We start from the raw sequence: 27,970 nt of genomic DNA, 5'->3' as shown, positions 1-27,970 counted from the left end.
TCCCTTATTTAGGTTTTCTAGATTCCTGCTATGAGTGAGACCATCCGGTATTTTTCTTTTTCTTTCTGGCTTATTTCACTGAGCATGATCCCTTCCAGCGCCATCCATGTGTTTGGATAAACAAATTGCATGTGTTTATCTTTTTTTGAATGCTGAGTAATATTCCATGGTGTATATGGACCACATCTTCTTGATCCAGTCATCTATTTTTGGGCACTTGGGTTGTTTCCAAAGCTTAGCTATTGTAAATAGTGCTGCTATAAACATAGGGGTGCAGGTGCTCTTTGGAATTGATGTTTCTGTGTCCTTTGGGTAAATACCTAGGAGTGGAATTGCTGGATCCTATGGAAGCTCTATCTTTAGTAGGTTGAGGAATCTCCACACAGCTTTCCACAGTGGTTGGACCAGTTAGCACTCCCACCAGCAGTGCAGGAGAGTTCCTTTTTCTCCATATCCTCGCCAACATTTGTTGTTGCTAGTTTTTTTAATATGTGCCATTCTCACTGGTGTGAGATGGTATCTCATTGTATCCTTTCTAAAGGAAAGTTTTCTCATTCACGTAGATCTTGCCCATGACTGTGCCTGTCCAGGCAAAGTAAGTTTCAGATGGATCTGAAGAAATAAATATGGCTGTCCCTCGTCCCAACCACAAATAAGAAACTCCAAATTCTTACCTGAATGGTGTGTTCTTGCATCACAGAAGCTACTCTCAGTACCAGCTGAGCTGTGAGTGTGGGTTCTTTCTAAACAAGACAGTATTAACTGAGCTAGTTTTCAAGCTCTGTGCACAGTGCTCTGTAATGTGGGCCCATGCACGTTATGCCAGGCTTAGATGTTTGGTAATTCATTCCACTCTGTGTACACTGTGCTCATCATACAGAATGGATGTCTGGTTCTTCCCAGTTGTTAATACCACACCATTTGCAGCTTAAATTCCCACTGAAGGTGCTCCTCTAGCTACAGCAGCCAAAGCATGTTCAGTCTGGACAAGTTTACCAGACAGGCTGAAAGTAGTCAGCAAAAAGCTGTAACCATGCCCGCCATCTTGACTTGAAAAGCAAAAGCACCATGTTAACTCTTTTTATTCTTGGCAAGTATTTTCCTGGTGTTGACCTTTCCATTTTATTTTGATGTCTTCAGTTATAGAGATGATTTTAAGTCTTAAGAGGTGGTTATAGTTTGAATATAGATATCAGTTATAATTGCTAGAGATTTATAAAACTATTAGTGTAGCCATTGTGGTTTCTTCCAATAGCCAATGTGGTTTCTTCCTTTGCTTTTATGCATAGAAAGTCACTTTCTACTCAGGAATCATATCTTTCTGCCAACCCTATCTTTTATTATACTCAGAAATCATATATTTTATTATACTTTCATGTTTTATCATATCTGGTATTCATTTAGTGTGTAGGGTGAGATGAGGTCCTAAACTGTTTTATTTCCAAGTTTTTTCAGAATTTGATTTTTTCACCATCATTTATGACATAATCCACCCTCCTCCCTCTCCCCCGGTTTGTGTGTTATGTAAATACTGGGTCAAAATATGGGTAAAAATGGAGTCTAATCTGAGGGAAGAATGGCAGGCATAGCTAGTCCATCCCATTTCTACCCCATGTCTACCTGTCCTTACACTACATCAACACTCTCTCAGCAACTGTCATCTTAGCATACATGAACAGCTGTTAGTGTTAAAATACCTGATGAGAGACCACTCCACTTTGTCACTCCAACCTCTTCTCAGAAGAAATTAAAAGGCATCTTGGGAGTATTTATGTTCGGAAAGAAAACCTACTATATGAATGAATAACCTACACTGAAACCATGCACAGATCATTGACATGGAGAAAAGAACCAGATGAGAACCCCCCAAGATTATCTGAACAAGAGGGGCAGGCATACACTATTTGGGGGAAATTATCTCCCCTGTTTACTTTAGGCCTATTGATAACACTCAGTCAATTCTCACTTCTTCCAGTTAAATCTGTCAGCCGAATGTGGCTAGAACAACATGTCCCCTCTGACTGTAGCCTTGTGCCGGGCCCAGTTCATTTGCAGACGGTGTTCACAGAGCACGTGCTCTCTCTGAACAGCAGTTCTGCCTTCCTTCCCTGGTCACCTTCCTTGAGTGTGTTGTTAAGACAGAAATTCTCAAAAATGTAGCAGCAGGAGGGAGAAACGCAGCAGCCAAATCTCAGTGGGTTGTATAGGCCTGAACTCACAAACTACTACAGGCAGGCCCAACCTAGCCCGCAGCCTGTTTGCGCCTCAAGTTTACTGGCTCGTGGCCACGCTACTCCCCATTGTCTGCGCAGTGGCTGAGGTGAGTAGTTGCAACAGAGATGGCATGGCCTGCGAGGCTGAATGCATGTCCTCTCTGGCCCTTTATAGAAAAAGTTGGTTGACGGTCATAGAACAGTTGCGTCCCCACTCCCCGCTGATGCAGCCCCCGCACAGGCACCCCACCGGTTATCAAGACAGCGCCTTCGTCTCCTTTACTTTCACCTCAGTGATTCCGTCTGCTTTTAATTCGAACCAAATCCAGACCACAGGCTTTCACACAGACGATCAGAGGGCCGTGCAGTCACAACTTTTAATCTCTTTCCACAAGGCTGCAGTCATCGTCTCCTAAATTCAATCTGATTGTCAAGACCTGACAAATGCTCCAGCCGGGACTGAAAAAAGCAAAGGAAAAGGAAATCAAGGTAATACAGCAAAGAAAAGGGCAAAGAGCCTCTTGCGTTGCGCTACTTTGGATGTGCAAGGAAGGCCTGGCTGAGGTGAAAACAGCCATGTGGAAATGTCCACGTCTGGGATCTCGAAAATAGATACATTATTTTTAAGCACATTCCTTCTGTCAGCCCGAAACCTCTTCGTTTAAGAGCAAGACACTGGCAAGCCTTAGCTGTCAGCGAGGTCGCTGTTGGTTCTAGCTCAGGAAGCTCACTTCCTGCGCCATAAATTGAGTGACGCTTTAGACCAATAATCTTGTGTTTCCACAGCAGCCAGTGAGGACTGTGGCTGACCATGTGCTGACAGTGCTGTCTGGCTTGCACTGGTTTTCAGGCCTCAGGGTTGCCAGAATGAAAATTGTTCTCAAATTATTTCTTAGAAACTCAGCCACATTCGGTGAACAAAATCATAGCAACACTTCATTTATTCTGCTTTATGAGAAAATGAGGAATTCCATCTAGGTAAATTTTCCAAATAAATTAGAAGGTCAGAATCTTTGGGTCATAATCACTTTGGAAAGATTTTTTTTTTCTCGAAAGATATTACTTCACTATGTAGTAAATGCAAAACACTGGATTTTTCAGTGGCCAAGGACCATCATTTTGAACATTCAAATCTCTACCAAGAACCATCCCTGCCCTCAAGGAGTTTATAGTCTAGATGTCAGCAGACATGTTTTGTAAAGGACTAGAGAGTTAAGTATTTTAGGCTTTGTTAGCCATAGATGTTCTTTGTTGCATAGTCCCTGAGTGTGAAGAAATAAAATTCTAGCTGGGACATTAGGCTTTTTGGAGGATTCAAGTTGAATCTTCAAAGGTTCTTTGTTTTCAAAGGTAAATATACATCCAGAATATACGAAGAACAACAGCAAGAATACAAACAGTCCAACTGAAAAAATGGGCAAAGGACTTGAATAGACATTTCCTCTAAAGATATACTAGCAGCCGGGCCTCCCCGGTGGCGAAGCGGTTGAGCGCTGGGTTGCGAAGCTGCCCGCGGCCTCTGCGGCGCCGGTTCAATCCCCGGCTGCTCCCCGGCCACCGGAGGAGGGTCCCACATGGTGCGCAGACCTCTCCTGCCGCCCGCTGCTCCCCTCAGCAGTGTACCTAGGTCCTTCTGCCTGCTCTGCTCCCCGCTCTGGCTCTGGTGAATTCTCTCACCCTCTCGCGCTTCTGACTGTACCCAGTGCATGTATAAACAAAAACAAAACAAACAAACCAGCAAACAAATAAATAAAGCATGCCTCTATTAAAAAAAAAAAAAAAAAACTAAAAAAAAAAAAAAAAAAGATATACTAGCAGCCAATAAGCAAGTGAAAAAATGCTCAATGTCATCAGTCATCAGGGAAATGTAAATCAAAATTACAATGAGATACCACTTCGCAGCTACTAGGATGGATTGGTAGAATCAAAAAAGGAAAATAACAAATATTGGGAGAAATGTGGAGAAATTGGAACCCTTATACACTGCTGGTGGGAATGAAAAATTGTTCAGCTGCTATGGAAAATATTTTGGCAGCTCTTCAGGTTAAGCGCAGAGTTACATAGGGCCCAGCAATTCAACTCCTGGGCATACACCCAAGAGAGTTGAAGCAGGTATTCATGCATGGCCATGGAAGCACAATTCATGGTAGCCCAAAGGTAGAAACAGCCCAAATGTCCATCAGCAGGTGCATGATAAACAAGTATGTGATACAGACACACAATGGAATAGTATTCAGACTTAATAGGAATGAAGTATTGATACATGCTGTAACGTGGATGACCCTCCAGCACATAGTCAGACACCAAAAGTCACTTACTGTATGACTCCACTTATAAGTAATGTCCGGAACAGGTAAATCCACAAAGATAGAAAGCAAAATGGTGATTACCTAGCACAGGGGGGAGAAGGGAATGCGGAGCAAGTACTTAATGGAACTGACTTCCCTTCTGGAATTACAGAAATATTTTGGAGCCAGATATAAGTTGTAACTACACAATGTTGTAGATATACTAACTGGCATGAATTGTCCACTTTAAAAGGACTATGTTATATGAATTCCACCTCATTTTTAAAAATTACTAGAAAATCAAATATGCAGGGTGGTTATAAATTCAGGAATCACAGGTGCCATTTTACTAATATGGTGATAAAATATCAAAAGTAACTTGATGTATCTATTTGCCTGTGTTTCTGTACCTTTGGGCCACCTCATATATATGTGTTGCTTTTTACTGTTAGAGTAATAGGTGTGTGTATATCATGGTATATAGATAAAAAACATGATGACAGCTTGAATGTGTTGAGCTCTAGCCATTTGCTACATGAAACAATACTTGCAAATAAGAATCCCCACAAAGACCCTGTGAGCAAGAAGCTGTGTCTATGCCCAATTTAAATGATAAAGAAATAGAGGCTGAAAGCCTCTATTAAGATAGAGGCCTAAGGAGAGAAGCTTGTAAATAGCAGAGACAGAACTGGAAACCCACAGTCTGACCCCAGAAGTCTGACTCTGGAACCCTGCCTTCTAATTCTTTGAAGGAAAGTATAACATCTTTCCTACTTCCACTCTTTCTAGAGGGAATCACTATTAATTAGACATTTTCAAATTCATTTTGCAACAAAATGAGGACCCCACTAAAGCCAGTATTGCAAAATCCAGTTTTAAAATTTAACACATCATGAGTGTTTCTTCATGTTTGTGCCCTTCACCCTTATGAATGGCGCCTGATGGGCCATTTATCATCCAGTCCCCTGGTGTTGGGCACATAAGTAGTTTCCATTTTTACTCTATTACAATCAAACACCTAATATCTTTGTTTTCTTGCTTCATTATGTTGTCAAGATAATTTCCTAGAAGTGGAGTCACTTGGGCAAAATATATGCCTATTAGTCACTATGATGAATGTTGCTGGATGGCCCACCCCCAGATTGCTCTGATTTTAGATTTCTCCCAAGTGTGTGAGAGCCCCTTTTTTTCCGACCATCACCGATCCTGGGCCTTGTAGATCATTTTAGTCTTTGCCAACCAATAAGTCAAAATTTCTATCTTATTTTTTTGTTTGCATTTCTTTCCTTTTTAATAAAATTGAGTAGATATTCACAGAGGTGTTGCCCATTTGAACCCTTTTAGGACTTGATTCTTTCTGTCCATCCTATCGCCTGTTTTTCTTTTCTTATGGAGGTAACATTGGCTCACAACATTGCTTGAATTTTAGAAGTATGCAGTTTCTCCTTTCAGGTATCATGAGCACACCCCACCCACCACTAAGCCCCCGTAGTCCACCACCATAGTCCACTGTGCTCCTTCCCCACTTTTCCTCACCCCTACCCCCCAGCGTAGCCTTGGTTCTACCACCACATTTCTAGGGTTATTGGCTTGGCTTAATCTGTCCCTTTGTTTCTCAGTATTCCGCATATAAGTGACACCATCGGTATTTTTCTTTCTCCTTCTGACCTATTTCACTGAGCATCATCCCTCCACCTCCATCCATGTTGCCCCAAATGCCTATTGCCTAGTTTTCCGTCAAACTGTTTGTTTTACTGGTTTATAAGACCCCGTTACATATTACAGTGATAGATGCTTTGCAGTGATAGATGCTTTGAGACACAGGGTTTACAATAACCCCTCCATATTTTTTTCTGTCACATATGTTGCAACTTTTCCATGTATTAACGTTTGTCTTTTAACTTTGGTACTTGGGGCCACCTGTAAGGTATTTATGTTTTTTTAATGAAGTCAAGTATCTCAATACTTTAATTAGATGTTTGTGATTTCAGTGCCATGCTTCAAGAGGGACAGAAAACTTCAAGAATATGGAAATTTTTCCATTTTTCTAGGAAAGTTTTACTTTTCCTTTTTTTTTTTAAAGATTTATTTTATTTATACAAGAACCAGGTACAGGCCAGATGCGTGGGAGGGTGAGAGGATTCACCAGAGACAGAGCAGGGAACAGAACAGGCAGACTGACGTAATACACTGCTGAGGGGAGCAGCGGGCGAGACAGGAGAGGTCTGCTCACCATGTGGGTTGCTCCGAGGCCAGCAGGGAGGGAACCAGCACTGCAGTGGCTGTAGACAGCTTCACAGCGCTGTGCTCAACCATCTGCGCCACCAGGGAGGCCCTGCTTTTCCTTTTGAAGTCTCACTCCACCTGGAATTTATGTCTGTTTATGGTGAATATTAAGATTCTACTTTAGAAATGAGGACAGCAGGCAAGGTTATCTCTGAATTTTGCTGGTTGGTCAGTTGGTTGGTTGGTTTGGGTTTGTTTTTGGAGGAGTGAGTTTTTTTATCTGATTTTTTAAATGTCTTTGTTCACATATTGCTGTGGAGAGTGATTTGGATTGCAGATTCACAACAGAAGTGATTCAAAGTAATGGTTAGAAACTTGAATTGTGCCCCTTTCTGTCCCATGGACATCTCTTGTGATTCCAGATTCCAAATCTAATTTGGCCCAGTGGGAAACTGAACCAAAGATTATAGCTGTAGCTGTGAGTAAAATCAAGGTGGTGACCTGTTGTGATGTGGATGCTGACAACACTTGCAACAATCTAGGTTATGCTGTTGACTTAGTCTTGGAGAACTGCATTCGGGGCCAAGTTATTTTGGCCATCCTCAGAGCTGCCCTTGGGTTACTGTATGTGCCACAGGGACAAAATGTCAGCTGACCAGTTCACCCTTGTTTGTGGTTATTCTTCATTCATGAGTTTCAAAAACAAGGAACTGGAGAAAGAGCCATGGAGCAAGAGCAATAGGCTCGCAGAGACTGCAGGGAGCACTGAACTCCTCGGAGCCTGCACCTCCCCTCCGCCACCACCTGGTGTCCCCATGCAGGACCCAAAAAGTCGGCGGGGGGGGGGGGGCGGGGGGGCGGGGGGGGAGGGAAGAAGGTGAAACTGGTCAGTCCTTGGGCACATGAAGCCCTGCTGGGGGCAGAGTGTGTGTGTCTCTCCTTGATTCCTTTGGCCTGTCCCTCCTCCTGTGAGTCTTAGATCTGGCCTATTTCGTGGCCATTGCTCAATCCCACTGCCTTGCTTTATGATCATGCCATGCTTTCTGAGATTATTGGACTGTCTTTGCTGGTGTCCGCATAGTTGTGGGTTGAGTTGTACCCCCCCCCAAAGATATATTGAAGTTTTAACCCCAGATACCTGTGAACAGCACTGGAGTATGGCAGGCTTTTAATCCAGTATGAATATGACTGGTGTTCTTAGAAAAGAGGGAAATTGGACATAGACACAAATAATGAGAGATACGATCCCCTGTGAAGACAGCAGAGAGGGCAGTGACGGGGCCACAGCCAAGGAACCCCTGAGGCTGAGAAGCTAGAGGAGGCAAGGGGGAGCTCTGCAGAGCCTGCAGAGGGCGCTTACTCTGCCACACAGGGATTCAGGACTTCTATCCTCCAGGACTATGAGACGCTGGATTTCTGTGCTTTAAGCCACCAAGTTTGTGGTGCCTTGTTCCAGCAGCTCTAGGGCTCTAAGATGTGTGTTTACGACTGGGCTTGCACCAGACCCTCGCCACGTACACCACAAACACAAACGTGAGTGCAAGGAAGGTCCTGCACCCCCAACACTTAGAACAGTGCCTGATGTATAATTGGCACTCAATAAGTATTTTTTAAAGATTTATTTATGTATGCATTCAAGAGCTGGGGTACAGGCCAGATGTGCGAGAGGGTGAGAGGATTCACCAGAGACAGAACGGGGAACAGAACAGGCAGACTGATGAAATACACTGCTGAGGGGAGCAGCGGGCGAGTCAGGAAAGGTCTGCTGCGCCGTATGGGTTGCTCCTGGCCAGCCAGGGGATCGAACTCATGCTGCAGAGACCATGGACAGCTTCATAGGTTGTGTCTTAACCCCTTGCACCACCAGGGAGGCCCCTCAATAAGTATTTATGCAAGAGAAATGCCCATTCCATGCTTGACTCTAAAGCTGAGGAGATGGCAGTGCCCCCTCCTAGCCACGCAACCCTCCCCTTCCCTTTCTGTGTATCCCTGACTCTTTGAAATCTCTCCCGACCCCTGCCCGAAAACCTCTGACTGCTTCTATGCAGCCTAGAGCTGTGTCCAGCTCCATGGCAACTGGTCACGTGTGGCTGCTGAGCACTTGAAATATACCTACTGCACTTGAGGAACTGGATTTTGTATTCAATATCACCTAATTCATTAAACATAAAAATAAATACTGAATTCAGTGACTGGAAAATTTTTTAAGTATTCTTGGAACATCTTAGGTATGTGAATCTACTTTTTCAACAATTGCAATTTGTCTGAAATCTAAATGCAAAGTATGTCGAATACACATTTAGCATCCAAGCTGAGATACGCCTGCAGTGTAAAATACACCCAGGATTTTGAGAATTTAAGATAAAAAAACAGATTTCTTGTTGATCATTTTTATATGGATTATATTCGGAAATGGTAATACTGGATATATTGGGTGAAGCAAAACGTAGAATAGTAAAACTAATTTCACCTGTGTATATTTCTGTTTTAATGTGATGAGTGGAAAATTTAAAGATATGGGCATAGCTGTTGCACAGCACCAACTAGAAATGCTGAGTTCTGCCGTCAGACAGCCTGGGTTCAGTCTCCGCGCCCTAATTTTGCGACTTGGGGCCAATGGCACAAATGTCTGAGAGTCAGTTATGTGGAACTAAGGCTTGCACGGTCGTTGTCAAGCTTAAAAGAGATAAATAAGGCAATTTGTACCATGAATGGCATCTAAGGGCTCAATAAATGGAATTCGTTTTGAACTTTATTATAATTATTGCTTTCCCTGATGTGGGCATTAAAACGACTCCTCCTGCTCTGACCTGGAGAGTAATCTCTCTATTAAGAATTATCTTACCTTGACCCAGGCTGGCGATTAAATTTGCAGGGCTCACTGCAAAATGAAATGTGAGACTCCTTGTCGAGAAACACAAGAAAAACGTGTTCTTAAAGTTATTAGTGTATAAAAAGTTTGCCTTTCTACAGTTTCCCTGTCAAGGTATGTTGGTGATTTTCCTTGCTAGGGCTGCCTGGCTCCTCAGCATCACTCAGGCACCCGCGGGGGCACAGGTCTGGAGGCCGGAAGTCAGGGGGCGAGAGTGGGCCCCAGCACCCACAGGCACCGCACCAGGACTTTGCCCGGCAACCAGGCGTGGCAGGACACAGTGGGGCATGAGCGACGGCACCGCCTTCAGCCCCACCAGCCAATGCCCCAGGCCGGGCCGGAGCCCTTTGTCCATTTCAGGTTTCCAAGGGACCCAGATCACTGCAGGTCAGAGTGTGCCCTGCCCTACCCCCACCCGCCGGAGGGGAGTGGTGATGAGCAGGAGCCCCCGCCTGGAGAAGGGCAGCAGCTGCCCCCACAGGCAGAGGGTGGCAGCAGTCTTTGGGCAGGGAGAAGGCGGGAAGGCACCAGAAAACAGTCCCCTGAGACTGAGAACTGGTCCCAGGGCCCTGTGCCTGGCCCGACCATCAGATGTCACTTATAAAACCAGAGTCCAAGGTGCATCGGTAAGCCATGCCGGAGCCACCAGCAGAACGTTAAATGCCAAGCGCGGGGTCCTTCTGAGAGCAGGGCCCTGGACAAGCTCCCTGGCCTCAACCTGGGCAGTTGCCCCTGCCTTGGCCTTGAAGCAGGCCCTGGTAGGTGCCCTGCCCTGCCCACCTCCACCCCCGCCCCCAGGTCTCTCTGCAGGCCTCTGTCCTCCACCCCCTCCCCCAGGTCTCTCTGCAGGCCTCTGTGCGCCCTCAGTCCAGCTGTGGCCTAGGTAGCCCTGGCTTTGGCAGCCCAGCACAGACAACTTTCCTCTGAGCCCTGCCCCTCAGCCTCTGCAGCCACCTCCTTGTCCTATGCCGAGAGCCAAGGGTCTGGGAGTTCACTTCCAACCCAGGCAGCCTCTGGCCAACCAGTGGCCCACCAGTGTGAGAGGAATCCTGGCTCCTGGCACAGATCACCCCCCTGAACCCCGGGTTCAGTGCTCCTTGGGCCATCAGGTGGCTCTACCTAGGCCTTAAAGAAGCCCAAGACTCATTTGCTGCCTTTAAGCCGAAATATTCTTAAGATAAAAATAAAACCCCATTTAGACCTGACGATATGGGACGCCAAGGAGCAGAATCATTTATTTTACTCTAATGGAGTAAGTGAAGGAAACTGGACTGAAAAAGAAGGCACCCAGCACACTCTTTCTCTTAAAAGCCACATTTTATTCAGATGGATAATACCAGTTATCTGAAAGGGAGCAGAAAAGGGGGGAGGGTGCTCTTTTAAGTAGGCAATCGGATCATCAAAGAATGTCTTTGATTCCCGAGCCTCTGCTTGAATTATAGAATTACGGCTTAATGCTCATCACTCCCATCATCCGGAGAGTCATTCTTCTCTTTTAAAATGAAAGCCTGACTTTTCCCTTTTCAGCACCAAAAATCAGAAGCTGTACCCACATAAAAGTGAAAATGCTGAATGAAATGTTTTGTTTTTTTTTTTTAAAGTCAGTCACAGGTATAGTCTATCTAAATGATGACAGCTTACAAAAGTTTTGGTTACGTTCATTTAACAAGCCTATAGTTTAGGACATTGGGGATGCACACGCTGTATCATAGAAGCAGCATGATACAAGGCTGAGACCATCCAAAGCCCTATTTAATCCATTAGGTCGCCAAGCATAAATAGTGTCATTACAGTGCCAACTAATTTCCATGTATTTCTATGGGAAATGTGTCCACAACGCACCCATGATATACCCAAAATCTGAATTCTTGGCAGTAACATCTTGAAACAGAAGGAGGGCTGCAGTAAGGGCTGCAGTAGACATGTAGCCCAAGGTGCAAAATGTTTGCTAATCATTTACATCTGTGTTGTTATTATGCAAATAGTTTGAATTCAATTTTTTGAATACATATTCAATTTTCAAGGTTCAGAATGATAGTTCAAACCCTGCTCAGGTGGAGGGGTCTTGATGAATATCCCAGGCTTAGAAAACACTGCTTAGCCATGCATTAGGACATAAAAATATGCCCTAGGATGAAGGGATGAACTGAAATAGACTCTCCCTCCCTCAGGAAACCTGAAAACCAAGACACAATAGGACCAAGATCCTGTTATTTGCTTGTCAAAAAGAAAATTAACCCCTGAATGTCATTCAGGGCCTATAGAATCTTTTAACCACAATCCACAATATTTTTTTGGTTATCATCATTCTCCAAAGCCTTAGCATTCTTCTCTCTCCCTCAGATATGAGGCATGCATTATTAATTAAATAACAACATTATTACAGCCAATAATTGAGTACACCATAGCTCCTGCCTACAGTAATTAACGTCTATGCAAACAAGAGGAGGAGTTATGTTGCCTTTACTACAAATAGTTTGGTTTCATGGGATTCTGACCGAATTAAATAGAATTAAGCTAAACAATGATTGAATTAAGTGAAGGTCTTCATACTTAGATTACTCGTATTTTTCTAAGGCATGACTAAATGTTGAGTTCACTTTATAGTGTATACATTTTTCCTAACAAATTTCCTCCTTCCCAATGCAGACCCAGGAAAGTGACTATGCTTTCAGACTGATGAATGGCATTCTCATCAGCCTATATTCAGTAATTGTTTTGCACACAAGAAACTACTTAAAAGTAAGTCAAGAACAACCAATTAAATCTAAAAATGAGTCCGCAGCTATTGTACCAATTATAGGCATAACCAAGGAGCAGCCCGTGTGCAAAAATACTCATAAAATCAGAATGATGTCAGAGTTGGTTGATAACTATCAATTTTGATTAGTGTAACACAAAACAGCAATGTAGGGAAGCGCTGAGCAGGCCGAAAACCGAATCAAAGGGACATATTCTCATGAGTAGACAAACGGATTGTCTCTCATAAACAGACACATGACAATCAGTAAGAAGACAGACCACTCCCAAAATAAAAGGGCTTTCCACCAAACCATATCCCCATCAGTATCTGGAGCATCATGACCCACAAAAGTGTAATTAAATCTATATTCGTAACAGTATTCATGACAGCTGTGGACTTCAACAGAAACAGAATATGTTCTTCTTTACCTAAACTCACAAAGACAAAACCTGCCTTAACTGGAATCTCCTCTTCATACACTATCCCCTCTCTCTACTCTGCTTAAATGACCTTGTCATAGGATCTCCGATACGTTTAATATAAGAGCAAATATTCAATCTTCGAGTCAAGCATTGAGTCTTTCACCAACGAGTGTGTTAGTTGTAGCTTCCCCCACCCCCACCACCAGGTTGGAATACCTTCTTTATTAGATATCAAATCCCCCTGAGTTCATGCATGGGTCTATTTCCATTGATCTGTCTTCTCCTGCACTAATAACACAATGTTTTGGTCACTTTTTACATCGAATGGAACAAAATCTTGTAATTTTTTTTTTGCTTATTCTCCATTTGTTTATTCTTTCAGATACATTTTATAATACTTTTTTAATTTGTCCTGTTTTTTATTGTTCCTCTTGCTTTCTATGCAGTTAATCAAATACTGTTCTACCACCTCACTTTACTCAGTTGACTTTTCATCTATTTATTCTTTTTGTTACTTTTAGTAATTATTTTAAACATAACAATTCTGAACTTATCAGAAACTCTGTAGATTTAACATTACGCCAATTTATATAAAATGTGAGCACCTTTATAACAGTATAATTCTATTAACCATATATTTTATACCCATATATATGCATGTGTTATATATATAATTATCCCTAAGATAAAATATTATTTTCCTTTTGAATCAGTTGTATTTTTAAAAAGTTAAGATTAAAAATGAAAAGCAAAAGTCTTTTACATTTGTGCAAATAGTAGTCATCTCTCGTGCTCTTTGTCCCTTCTTTGGTATTTGTGATCCCATTTGATGCCATTTCCTTTCAGTCTAAAGAAATTCCTCTCATTTCTTGCAGTGAAGCTCTCTACTTGAAACAAATTCCTTCGGCGTTTGTTCTTTTTGGAATATATTTTTAATGTGTTCCCCTTTGTTAAAAAAAAAAACAGACACTTTCTGTGGACATAGATTTCTGTTTTATGTTTTGCTGTATATGGAATTCTGATAGAATGTTTTTCTTTAAATGCATTAAGGGCCTCCCCGGTGGCGCAGCGGTTGAGCGCTGGGTTGCGAAGCTGCCTGCAGCCTCTGCAGCACCGGTTCGATCCCCGGCTGCTCCCCGGCCACCGGAGGAGGGTCCCACATGGCGCGCAGACCTCTTCTGCCGCCCGCTGCTCCCCTCAGCAGTGTACTTCAGTCCTTCTGCCTGCTCTGCTCCCTGCTCTGGCTCTGGTGAATTCTCTCACCCTCCCGTGTATAAATAAATAAATAAATCTTTAAAAAATTAAAAAATAAAAAATAAAAAATAAATGCATTAAAAATGTCATTCCATTGGCCTGAGACTCATAATTTATGAGAAGTCAGCCATCAGTCATTGGTTTCTGAGGTGCCTTCCTTCCCACATGCTACCTTCAAGCTTTTCTCTTTACCTTTGGTTATCAGCAATTTGACGATGATATATGCCTAGGTGTAGTTTTCTTTGTAAGCTTCTTGCTTAATGTTCACTGAGCTCCCTTTATCTATAAAATGATCGTTTTCGCCATTAGAAACTTTTCAGCCTTCTTTCTTCATTTTGTCTGCTTCATTCTCACCACTAATTCTCAGACCTGGTTTACACACATGAAGAACACTTGCTACTGCTCCACTTGTCTTTGAAGATTGCTCATTTTTTTTTTCAATTTTTTTTCTTTAATTTGGAAAATTTCTATTTATTTGTCTTTAAAATTCATCAATCCTTTCTCTTGCCAGCCAATACCAAACTGCTGTTAAGCCTAGTCAGTGAATTTTTCATTTCTGTTATTGTATGTATAGTTTTAGAATTTCGTTTGGTTCTTTTTTATCATTTTTTTATTTCTCTGCTTCGATTCCCCATCTGCTCACTCATTATAATATTTTTTTTCATTTTAGATTCTTGGACATAATTACAATAACTACTTCAAAATTCCTAGCTACAAATTTTAGTCTTTCTATTCACTGCTTTCTCTGCTGACCTTAGGGTACATGTTTCTGCTTTTCTGTACAGATCTTGTCATAGTTACTGTATATTGGACATTACAGAGGTTATGTTTTAGGGAATCTGGACTCTGGTATCCCCAATGAAATATTCTTAATTTTTGTTATACCAGATAGTTAAATGACTGGCAGATAACCTTGAACATGTAGACACTTAGTTTTATACTTGGCCAGGGCGGATCTGTTTTGATTTGTTCTAGCATTAGGACTAATCTCTGAGTCCTGTGACAGTTTTAATACTCTAGACGTGGCCTTTCTGGAGTTCCCTTGGAAATCCCAAAGTACTTACTAAACCCATTTAACTCCATACTGTCTCCCCTGATGTGGACAGGAGCTCAAATCGCTGCCCATATTTTTCTTTTCAGCTTTCCACATATTGCCTTCCCCTGGTCTCCTTTGACAGCCTTGGTACAACTTCAATTCAGGAATCAGTCTAGGATGTGAGGGGAGATATTTATGCACATGTAGATAGGACTTAAGGGAAGATTATATGCAGCCCCCTCTATGACACCCTCCTTTCTAGGACTTCACTTCTCAAAGTCCAGCTACTCTTGCATCTCCTTCTAACACCTTGAGTCAATAGGGCATCAGCCGTCTGTCTGGGTTTGGCATAGACTAGAAGATGCCTTCAGAGGAAAAGCTATAGAAAGAAACTTGAATCTTTCTGAGTGCAGCTCCCTCCTTTAAGATTAGTCAAATCCAATTTCTGCAGCTTTTTTGTCACTCTCTAGTGCCTTCAAAGAGTTATTTTGTTACTATTTTGTCTAATATTTGCAACTTATATATGTAGGAAGGTTAGTCCAATAACCTCCTACTGCCATTGCTAAAACAGGAAATCCTGCATACATACGATTTGGGAATTTGTTCCTTTCAGTTACCAATTCAGCTTGAACATTCTCCTTTATAGTTAGGGTTTTCTTCTATAGTAATTTTTCAGATTCAAGCAAACACTTCAAATAAACCTCGCTACATTTGTGTCTGAACCATGGAAACTGCTAAAATACAATACTTGGCTTTTCTCATAAGATGATGAGAACAGTCTAGTTTGCGGCCCTGTGAAGATGAGGAGAAAACATTAGGTCACCTCTGGTGCAAATGCAGAACTTTGCAAACCATTCCACTGAGAGTTCAAATAACGTGTGATTTCTCGCTTCTGGCTGTAACTTAACTGATATACCAACCTTAGGATATTCCAAAACTGTGATCAGGCTGTGAGGGGCACCCCACCCTCAAGAAAGTAAGCGCTGTGGTACCTCTCAGCTATTTTCCATCCCTCAGCACGAGCTCCCTTTACCCACTAATATTTTCCTCCCGGGAGCTCTAGGGAAAAGATGGAGGAAGAAAAAAATGACACTAATGGCCGCCCTTTCATCACACGTTGGAACTCACCATTACTTTCTGTTTCAAACACGCTCTATGATTTATAAACACCCTAAAACAAGAGAGCTTGACAGGACGTGCTAAGTCTGTGGGGGCCTCTTCCTATGTAATGCTGACTGATAAACAAAAAAGACAAAAGGGGGTGCTTTTCTTAGTACACTCTGCCACAGCTCTCACCACTTTGAGTAGATAAAAATTTCAAGCATTAATTATCAGGCCTGACAAGATTTATATTCAGGGGTCTTTTTTAATTCCAGAGTTTTCTAGGCAATTCCATCGCCTGGAAAAGAAACTACCTCTCTACAGTTTATGCCTGTATTTAGTATTCACCGTGGAGAGTAAACAGCTGAAATGAAATGACTACAAAATGAGGCTTCTCCCGAGTCCTCAGAATGGGGAACACAGCTTTGCCTGGATTGCCAGTCTGCTATTGGGGTTTTAGCGGCAGAGCTGCAATTGTCTTTACTCGGGACACCTGAGCCCCTGCATTAACAATCTAAGCATACAGGAAAATGCCAGATTACCCAGGCCTCAGATCTCTGAATTCTCAGTGCCAGAATCTGCGAGGAGCCCACTGCAATTCTCCATCCTCAGATGGAATTGCTGGCTGAAAATTCAAGTAATAAATTGGATAAATGATGCCATGGTGCTTACCGTAAGCTGTTTCAATAAGAAGCATATACTTGGAGAGACACGCGGCGTGTTTATATTTATTCCAATCAGCTCGCTGTCAGTGAGCCCAGCAGGCTGAGCGGCTGGGACTCCACGGCGCCACCCAGAGGCTAGGTGGTTCATCGCAGGTGAGGTGGCAATTTGTTTTGTCTTGTTTAGGGATAAATGAAATCCTTTCCATTTGAATCTTCAAACCTTAAGTAATCCCATCGTCACTGAAGAAAAGCAGACGTCTGGTGACTGCTGGAGCAGGCTGGGTGCTCTGAGCTTTGCGGGAGTCGTAGCTAATGCCTTGTAATTCTCAGAATTTTCCCAGCCCATGTGCAAGCGTGAGCTCCCCGTAGTCATTCAGCAACCAGAAGCAGGAGGCAGCGGGAGAGAAGCGGAAAAGAGGTTCAAATAACATATTCTAGTCAAAGGCAGAATCTGAGTAGGCAATTAGTGGCACTTGAAAAGCAGGAAAAATCCAAATGATTGGAAATCGAAGGCCATTCTAGGAGAGGTAAGGACAACTGACTGGGTAGACCAGACCCCCCAAATCAGTAAAAACAAAAAACGGCAGATGAACATGAACACATTGATGCAGGGCAATAATCCTTCTGCAGTTAGAAGAGAGAAAAGACAGTTCTGAGAGTTGGTTCTGAATAAAGATGAAAGTCCAGGGGCCTCCCTGGTGGGGCAAGGGGTTAAGTCTCACCACTATGAAGCTATCACCAGCCACAGCAGCACAAGTTCGATCCCCGGCCAGGGAGGTGACCCACATGGCGCAGCAGACCTCTCCTGTCTCACCCGCTGCTCCCCTCAGCAGTGTATTTCCATCAGTCTGCCTGTTCTGCTCCCCACTCTGTCTCTGGTGATTCCTTTCACCCATACACACACCTCTGGCCTAGACCCCAGTTCTTGTATGCATAAATAAATCTTTAAAAAAAAAAAGTCGTATTTGAAAAAAAAAAACAAAAAACACTGATGAAAGTCCAGCCTGGACATCAGAAAGTGAAGTCTTGCGCCGCCACAAAGCTCTTCCTTCCTAAAAGTGATGCCCACGTGGAGTTGAGAGAAGGGGCAGAAGTTTCTGGGCCCTGTGTGGGTCTACCATATAAAACAACACTGCTGTCAAATGGGTTTTGAAAGAAGATTCCCTCCCTCAGAAGGCAGGGGTGGAGCATGCAAGAAGGGGGCTGACTATAAGCCAGAGCTTTACCTGGTAGTTCCTTTCATTTTCTTTCGGAAAAGGAAGCTGTTTGTGATTTTTTTAATTGTATTCCTTTTATTGAGGTGACGTTGCTTTGCAACACTGTATGTGTTTTAGGGGTAGAACTCACACCTCTTCAGATGTCTATGACCACACCACCGCCACCACCAAAGCTGCCCGCTTCCACCTTAGTCCATTGCGCCCCCAAGCTATTTGTATTTTTTCTTAAGAGAGTTGAGAGACTCCAAAGCAAGACAGCTTTGCCAGCCCTGGCTTAGGACACTTGTGGCTCTATAGGGACAAGGGTGGAACCGCCCCGGGAAACAAATCTCACTCTCCCTCCCTCCCCTTGACCTGCTTCACTTTGACAGGCTGCACTCACCTCAGCACTGCACACCACAACCACACATGCTCTCATGCTGGTCAAACACCCCGGGGCTCCTCCCTGTTCCATCATGTTTGGCTTTTATCTGTACTTTCTAACCAGAGAAACTGTAAAAAAGCTGGCCTCTAGAAAGCTCTCAGGTAGAGACTCCCCATGCAACCTCTTCCATTCAGCATTACTGTCTCACTAGCACCCAACCTACTGTGTACTTGAGGCCATGGCATCTTGCCATACATGCAGTAGGCACTCAATAAATGTTTGACTGTGAATGATAAATGAGCAGAAGTATTTCCACATTCACAATTTGGCAAAGATTTTTTTTTTAATTCTGTTTTTTGGTTTTTTTTTTACAGTTCAAAAAGTCCCTTTTGTGACAATCAAATCAGTTCAGTGATACTTCTTTGCATACAAAAGTGGCAAAGTAGAACTTAGGGAAATTATTTAAATGAGCAGAAGATGGACCCAGCAAGCTGTCTAATTAATGCATTGGGAATTAATGTCACTCCAATTTTAATCAATTTTCTGAAGTAAGTGGAAGAACGCACTGGAACTTTCTTCCAAATATTTGTATGAATTTTGCTCTTAAAATATATGTAAACAACCCAAAGAAAGTAGAAAGAAATGCTACTTTTCTCTATGTGGGTTTCTAAGAGGAAATCCAGGTTTCAGAGGTGGACCCGGGGCATTTAAGAGAATGCCTGGTGGGGGAGTGGGGGGGGGCAGAGGATCCTTGTGCTCAGCCACAAGAGGTGGTTCAGACCTCACGATGACCCAAGATGCTCACCCTGTAGAAAGAGGCTTTGATTAGTCCCACGGAGAGGGATTTTTCCTTCATTTTGCTTATATTTCCTGTTTTTTTTAATATAATATAAATCTATTTTTAGTAATAACAAATTTAAGCATACCAGCTCGATAATGAACATTAGGAGTTGTATTTTTATTCAAGTAGAAATTAGAGATGACTTTTCACCCCTACTCAAAGATGGATTCCTCCGAATCGTAAGGAGTTACAAACCAGCATTGCTTCAATGACAAAAATTATGGATCCAGTGGCCACACTGGTGTTCACTACTTGCTTGGAATCCTCTTTATTGGAAGTTTTCTGCCACTTTAAACCTCTGGTGATAAATAGTAATCCATGAGAGAATATTTTCTCCGTCATGAAAAATTTTTCAGTTGCGTTTTCCTTTGTGCATTCTTCACAGATAAAAAGTTAAAAATGGATTTTGAAAGTTTAAGAAAATAACCAAAACATTAAAAAATCTATGTGCAAAAAAATCTATTTATAGTGTAAAAGAAATTGGGAAAAATTTAAATGTCCCCAGATAGAAAAACCATCTAGCAAATTATGATATAGCCATTTAAAGATTGTTTTTAACTGAAGTCATTTTAAATGTTCATGATGAAAGAGAGCAACCTGGAAAATGAGTATCAGATAACCTTTTTTTGAACTGCACAAGAACACCATAATCATATGCCACTTCATAGCCATTAGCATGGCTACAATCAGAAAAGCAGGTAATAGAAAGTGTTGATGAATATGTGGAGAAATCGGAACTCTTAAACACAGCTGATGGGAACGTGAAATGATGGTGACTTTGGAAAGCATTCTAGTACTTCCTAAAAGGCTAAATAAGCATCGAGTTACCTTATGACTCAGCAGTTCTATTCCTAGATAGATATCCAAAGGAGTTGAAAACATGTTGAATACTTGCACAGGAATGTTTTCAGAAGCAGAATTCACGGTAGCCAAAAGGTGAAAACAGCCCAGATGTCTATGAACTGATGAAGGAATACACAAAGTGGAACGAGCCATACAATGGAATGTTATTCTGCCATGAAAAAGGAATGACGTACTAATACATGCTACAGCATGGATAAGACTTGAAAGCATGATGCTAAGGGTGCCTTCGTTTCAGCACTAGTGACATTTGTGGCCAGATAACCCTGTGCTGTAGATAATCCCTGTCCTAGGATGTTTAGCCACATCTCTAATGTCAAAAGCCACCCCCACAGTAGTGATGATCAAAAATATGTCCTAAGGGGGGGAAATTACCTCCAGTTGAGAATCACTGCTATAGATGATTAAATAAATTGCTAATCTGTGATCACTAGTAAATAGCCAACCTAATTGTATTCAAACCTAGATGACCCCACCCCTTATACTATTATGCTATATTGAACGATATGGTGGAAAACCCAAGAACAAAGAAGAAGCAAAAAAGGAGTTAAAGAAAATAAATGAGATTATTCTTTTCGGTCTGATTTCCTTTTGTTTAAAGCAAAAGAAACAGAAATGGCCCCTAAAGATTGTGAAAGAAACAGACTGTTAAAGATTATTCAAGAAAGAGTCCCTAATGTACTTAAGCTTAACTAAGAATAAACAGGGATAGACTGCAGCAGTATTTCCCAAACTCAGCTACATATTACAATCACCTAGTGGGCTTTAAAAATACTGCTATATGAGTGCCAGCCCCAAGAGATTCTAGTTGAATTGCTCTGGGATGTGGCTTGGGTTTGGGGGTTTTAAAAGCCCTCCAAGGGCTGCTACTATGAATCCAAAGCTAAAACCCACTGCTATAAACGATTAAGCTAGTCCTTTACTTCTATGGGTCTTATCAGTTATGCATATTAAGTTGATGGGATTTGCTTAGCTTAATAGAAAACCAAATGGTTACCTAACAAAGTGAGTACAGATGTTATTCTCAACATTCATTGAGGTACTGTTCATCAAACTTAGAAATGTTCACAAGCATTCTACACAGGAAAGGAAAGGATTCTGTAGTTCCTTACCTGTGGACTATCTTGTCTCCAATCATCATTTCCAATATAAAATGATCAAAAAGATGGAAAGTTATTTCATAATTTTTCACAACCTTGTGAAAGTGTAATGGAAGGATGTTTTTAAGTTGGGTAAAATGGGGTTTGGAATGGTTTCAAGGCTCTAAACATTTCATTTGGGATTATTCCAATATGTTTCACGAGGTGATTTTTCCAAAGTTAATCCTACCACCATGAATAATTCAGAATTCAATAGATATATCACTTTCTAATTTATTTGGATAACAGGACATTGTAGATTTTCTTTAATACAGCCTTCAAACTATGGAAAGAGTAACCATTTTCCCTGCTAGCTTTCTAGCACAACGATCAGCAAATCTTATTTACTTTAGACAAAATACAACTATTCACTCTGAATATACTCCCTTTCATTCCCTGGACAATCTATACCCACACTTGGTAAGAAGTAACACAGTGTGGACCTTCCAATCACGGCTCTAGTGCTGCTGACCATGTCTAATCGCACTGTACAAAAAAATTGTCCAGTAATTTGCGTAAGTTCTTAGAAGATGGTCACTTCTCATACATTGATCTAAGTGTAGGTCGATTCTCACACATCACTCCATCTGTGGACTGTAAGATTCTTCAGAACTAAGCAAAAGGAACCAACAATTATGGCCTCTTGAAAGTTTTAATCACAACTCTGAGGATGTGGGGGTGGGTTTGCTCATTTTGTTTTGTGGTTTTGGCAATTCTTGGAGAGTATTTTTGGACTAAAGGGAAGGCTTGGATGTGATAAGTTTTCCCAGGTGGAGTTCAACTGATAGTAGAAACACTCTTCCAAAGCATTCCTGCACCATCCATTGACACTTAGGTTGAGCTGGAGTCTTACGTTAGGCAGCACAATGAAAAGAAAATAGCACTGACCCTGGATAGAAGAAATATGTATGCAGCACATACATCCCCGGAGAGTTAGGTATAATTTAACTTCATTAGTCAATTACACTTGATTCCATTTTCATTGCACATATAGTCCATGATACTCCTACTGTTAATTTCTTTATATAAAAAATAAGAGTAGGGAACCTGAGTGCATCCTTCTGAGTCTCCACAATATCTAACAACCTGCTGTGTATGTTAAAAATACGCCTGACTATTTATTGGTTAGTTCAGGGGAAAGGGCCTTGAATCCCAGAAATGATTATTCTCTATCTGTCTTGTGTGCCTGCTTGCCTCATCCCGCTGCTCCCTTCTAAACTGGACATAAATTTGTACCAGGAGGGAGACAATGACGGGGGATGGAGCTGGTAAAAGCGCGGGTTTCTGGATGGCTGTTGATTGCTTCACTCTGCTTTTGGTTTCCATTGATCTGTTGGTGTTGTCTGGATTTGCTCCTACTCCGCCCCGTCCCGAGAGCTAGGGTGTTATTTTCCCTGCAGCGTCAAGTCCTTGTACCTGGGTCCTTTCGCGGCATGTCCAGGAGCCAGCCGAGAGCTGAGAAATAAACCGAAGTACCCAAGTGGACACGGCCATGTCTGCACTGTCCAGACACAGCAAGCAAGTTGGGAGCCCATTCCGGCTGTGTGTGGTCCATTCTAGAAAACTGAGTTGGGTGATTTTTCAACAAGTTGTTCAAAAGCAGTCACAAGGCTCCCCAAAACTGGGAAACGGTGACCGTGAAAATGACACCTGATGGGATGCAGGAGAGAAACGATGGAACAATAAACAAACAAAACTTGTTCAAACAAGAGTCCAGGAATCAAGATCAGAAGAGATTGATCCTGCCACGTAGAGGTGATCGCCCTGCACTTGACCTACACATGAGCTGACTGTATTCGGGTGTAGGAGACAAGCTGGCCATCATGGCAGCTGGAGCTAGAAAGAAAAGAGTAAGAAGAATACAGGTACGCCATGCATTTTAGAAGGAGTGCTCACCAACATGGTGTTGCTGTTGTATTTGTGTTTTGAGGAATAAAGCTCAGGAAAAAAATCAGCTCCATAAGCCATTGAAATATGCCACTTCGTCCCTGACTTCCTGGGCATATTGGGCACTACTGTATTTCAGACAAAGCATGAAAATCCCTTTAGAAGTATCCGGTTCTGCAAATATCGCTGTAACCGGAGTGATGTGGTTTAGGAAAGAGAGACACAGAGAGAGAGAGATACGTGAGGGGTTATTATCATTCTGTCTTCCTTGCAGTTTTTCCCAGCCGCATAGGTCTTCGATTTCAACATAGTAACACAACACGTACTTCCTTCTACTGTTACATTACTTGTCTCTCATCACATTTTCTGGGCCCCTATATTATATTCATAATTTTTATTCTGGTGGCTGCCTAACATTCCATGTGCCCGAGGTGCCTCCAGTGTGACTGTCCATAAGCTATACTGTAATAAGCATCTCTGTAGGTGTTGCTGTGACGTCCTTTCATAGTGTGGAATTACTATTAAAGGGGAAAGTTCCTAAAACGGAATGAAAATATCTCTAAAGGAGCCCAACTGAAGAGTGATCTGCCTTAGGAGTTTGTGATAAAAAATAAGGGGGGGGGCGCTAAGGGAAGCCCCCCCCCACCTGCACATCACTAGAAGTCCAGCTTTCCCTGCGAGCCTGCTTCCTCCCGTGGCCCTGAATTGCTCAAGGACCTGAGATTCAGTGAAACCTTTGCAGAGGGAATGCTAGAGACTCCAGCTGCCATCTGGCGGACGTTCGGTGACACTGCTGTTGATTCTGCTGCGCCTGACCTTGGTACAGACGGGGCCAGGCAGCTGATGTGTGCAGGTCCAGCCTCTTCCACGGCAAACACATGGGGGGTCATGGCTCCCTGGTGACAGGTGGGCACGGAAGGGCTCTGAGCAGTAGTGCCAGAGCCAGGGTCTCACCACCCATCAGGGACAAAGACAGGTTTTCCCTCTCCCGGAGGGACTTTGTCCACTCCACCACAGGAGCTCATCACGGGCAGTTCCACGCCAAGCAAAATCTGAAACTGTCAAGATGGGGGCTCTATGACCCTGATTTTTTTAATTTGTTGGCGGATACTGCACTGTCTATGGAGGGGTGCTTTACTTCTGTGTCTGGCCTCTAAAAAAGATCTTGTGAGAACAGAAAACATACCCTTCAAAAACGTGCTAACCCCACATTTTACCCATCGTGGGGTTCAAATGATATTAGTCAGTGGAAATGAACAGTCTTATTTAGAGATTAACCGAATTCTGATCCTGTCAAAGATAGAACTTAAAAAAACAATGTAAAGGAATCATTGGAAGTGCTGTCTAAAAACAACACATTGTATGACTTTAGCTGCATAGCTGCACTCACTTGCATGTGGTAACATACATCCTTAAAGTCTATGACTGAAATGCAATGCACTTTTTACTTTTCTAAGTATTTCTCCATCAGTTACTCTATACAGCTATGCCCTCTGCTGGACAGAGATGGCTACTGTTTTTGCATCTCCACACACAATACAGTGGTTTTGACTCCTACCTACTTAAGCAAAAATTTTCATTACTTGAATTCTGAGTAATGTTTCAGAAATTAATTGGCTCTTTGCCACGCCAGTCCCTTAATCCTCTTTATATATTACTGAGAAAGAATCTCATCTACTGAAGATTCCAGGTCGATTAGTATAGATCATAAGTGGGAGGACAGACAGTAAATAGAAAGACTGGTTATTTTAAAGTAACATGACTGGTTAATTCTTGCTTTTCGTTGCATGCAGCTTCATAGGACTGAGAGCTGTTTGCAGGTGATTGGCACCACTTCTGTGACCCAGCCAGGGAAGGCCCCCAAGCAGCTTCCCCACAAGACTCAGGTAGCAAAGGGGCCTGGGTGAGTGGGGGTGGCGGGCACAGATCAGCTTTGCTTTCCCGCCTGGGCCAGATCATCCACACCGGAACATCCCTGGATGGAGCTGGGGCCCGCGCACAGCCTGGGGTACTCAGAACTCCCTCCAGCTCTAGGTTACACCTCTGCAGATCACCTTGCCCTGGGGATTAAGAAACTCTACAACTTCTCCTAGGTCTTTTGGCCTCCCCGGATCAGGCAGGTCTCTGGGCTGCAGCAAGTTCTCTGCAGCGTTTCTTTTTCTTTTCTTTTCTTTTTTTTTTAAATTTAGGTGACATTGGTTTACAGCACTCTTTGTGATTCAGAGGCATGGACCAAGGCACCCAGTCTCCGCCTGAGTGCATTGGCCCACCCCTCCCACTCTGGTTCTGCAATCAGATATCTAGAGTTGGTTTGGTTTGGTTTTATCTGACCCTTTGTTTTATTTCTCTATCTTGCATGTATCAGTGACTCCATCCGGTATTTTTCTTCTGCCTCATTTTGCTTCGCTTCATCCCCTCCAGCTCCATCCCTGTTGTGGCAAATGGCAAGAGTTCATCTGTGCTTATAGCTGAGTTTACTCAGGTTTCTTATCTGTTCGTTTCTGGAGGCAATGGATGTGTTTATTAACTTAATCATGGCCATACATGCAAACGCCCGATCCTCGATGACATACATGGAACATGTCCAGGCTTGTTTTGCATACATACAGCTTGGGTTTTTTCTTTATTGAGGCAACATTGGTTTATCTCAGGAGTATCAAGAAGAAATCCTGTCACTCTGGCCCAACAGTGTCCCCTCTGGCCCGACTCACCTCTCCCACTCAGCACACAGTACTCTCAGGCTGTCTGTGCCACATGATCTTAAGAGGCCCTGGCGTGTGAGATGGTCTGTTTAAAGGGGTGGTTCTGGATGGGGGTGATTCCCCCTTGGGGAGGGCTGTCGGTGCTGGAGACATTTCTGGTCGTCACAACTGGAGAGGGTAGGGGCAGGGGCTGCTGGACCCTGTGGGCAGAGGCCATGGATGCTGCAGACCATCCTGTGTGCCCGGGCATCCCCACGAGGAAGGATTAGCCAGTACCAAGTGAGAATAGGGCCGAAGGTAAGACACCCTGCTTTAAAGAGTTCCTTGTCTGAAAGAAACCTGTACCGTTTTGCTAAAATGCAGTAAGGGTTATTTATCACTTGGGATGAATGCCTGAAACAGACAAGGTAAGGCATGTCGGACTTAAATGTATCCACTAGATGGCACCAAAACACAAGTGAAAAAGCCAACGTACTCCAGCCTGTCAGCAGGACAGAGAGAAATACACTTCTCCTGATGGTTTGAGCCACTCTACTTGAGTCTCCATGACAGTAGTTGAAGTACTGTCCTAATACCATAGCATACTCACTACACACACACACACACACACACACACTCTCACACTCACTCACACACACACAGAGTACTACAGTATACATACTTGGAGGACTTCAGTAAGTGACCACTTGTCTACTGAAACATACCCACTCCAGGCCTGCTTTGTTCTGCCTTCCTGAGCTTCCTCCCAGGCAGATGAGCCCTCTTCTGTCTTTCCTTCCTCCACAGATGCAGTTTCCTGAGGCAGAGACTCCGCCCAACCCCAACATAATCCTCAACCTCGTTTCATGCCCAACTTTTCCCAGCAGACTCTACACTCTATCCTCTCCCCCCTCCTCTATGCATACCAGTCTCACCTCTTCCCAAATCCACTTCAAGAACAGTGGAGGAAGACTCATGTGAAATAACCCTCCTCGATATACACACTTTCTCTGGCCCTTAACCCTGCATATTTTCTTCATATTGCTGACTACAGTGTATGATTATATCGCTTATCTATTGGTTGTCTGTGCTGTCCTCAGCAGTGTATTCATTTTATGAGGTCAAAAAGTATCTTGTTCACCGCTACCTAGCCTGTAAAAATGGGATACCACTGTCCAATGGACATATATAAATATATAACATACGCCACAGAGAATTTTTTTAAGTTCTGGTAGCCACGTTAGTAGAATAAAAAGATAAAGGTGAAATTAATTTTAAACTTCTGTTTTATTGACCCTGAATAGTCCTTTCCTAGCCTGTTACCTTGATTGAAAAGTGAGGTACTTTGCATTCTTTTTCTCATACGAATCCTTCAAAATCCTCTATGTAACACACCCTGACAGCACATCTCAATTCAGACGACCCCATTTCGAGCTGCCAACAGCCACATGTGGTTAGCGGCCGCAGTGGTCAGCACACGTACGGCATGCACGGCACACAGCAGGCATCCGGTGCATGGTCAAGTTAATATTCTGCTACGTGATTTGATTCTTCTTTTAAAGGACAGAAATAGCACGACAGACCATGGACATAGCCTAACTGACAGCCCTTTCCTCTCATGAGGGGTTTCTTTGCAGTTTTCAGTTTTTTTAATAATTGTGCAACAAGCATCACGTGTCTGTCTAGTTTTCATTGCGGTAAAAATTCCAGAAGTAAAAATTCCACGACAAAAGTGCGCCCCCCTTTCCGGACTGTGCGGTGCTCACAGGGCAGGTGTTGCTGATGACGACGGTGGTGCCAACAGGGAACGCAGATGACAGCCAGAGTCCCAGGAAGGGCGAGAAGGGACGGGCAGGGCCGGCCCGCGGGACGTGCTCCTGCCCCGCCCCACGCGCCGGCGCACTGGACGCCGCCCGCCCCTTTTGTTCCCACGCTCCGCCCTGGGAGGCGGAGCCTGACCAGCGTGGCTCACCCATCAGCGTGGCGCGGCGTCATGGCGGCGCGCGAGCACTTCCGGTGCGCCGGCCCGCCCCCGCGGTTCGCCCCGGAAGCGCCCGTCTAGTCGCCCCGGCAACAGCACCGCCCCCTCACGCCCCCTGTACCTCCCGGCGGGAACTAGGCCCCGGCTCGCCCACCGCCCGAATCTGCCAGCCGCGCGCC

General features: G+C 43.3%; 1 pseudogene across 1 annotated transcript; it reads right to left on the bottom strand.

Annotated features, from left to right (window-relative positions):
- Positions 1 to 535: 535 nt before the first annotated feature.
- On the bottom strand, positions 536 to 27,298 carry LOC311186982 (proteasome subunit alpha type-2-like; annotated as a pseudogene). Its single transcript has 3 exons — positions 27,294 to 27,298; positions 23,022 to 23,078; positions 536 to 1,049 (listed from the first exon to the last, which is right to left on the bottom strand). The product of its transcript is annotated as a proteasome subunit alpha type-2-like (transcript).
- Between the last annotated feature and the right edge of the window lie 672 nt (positions 27,299 to 27,970).

This window comes from Talpa europaea (genome assembly GCF_964194135.1).
Source record: "Talpa europaea genome assembly, chromosome: X".
In the NCBI taxonomy this organism is placed as follows: domain Eukaryota; kingdom Metazoa; phylum Chordata; class Mammalia; order Eulipotyphla; family Talpidae; genus Talpa; species Talpa europaea.
The sequence above is the reverse complement of the archived record's forward strand: the minus strand, read 5'-3'. Positions and strand labels throughout refer to the sequence as shown.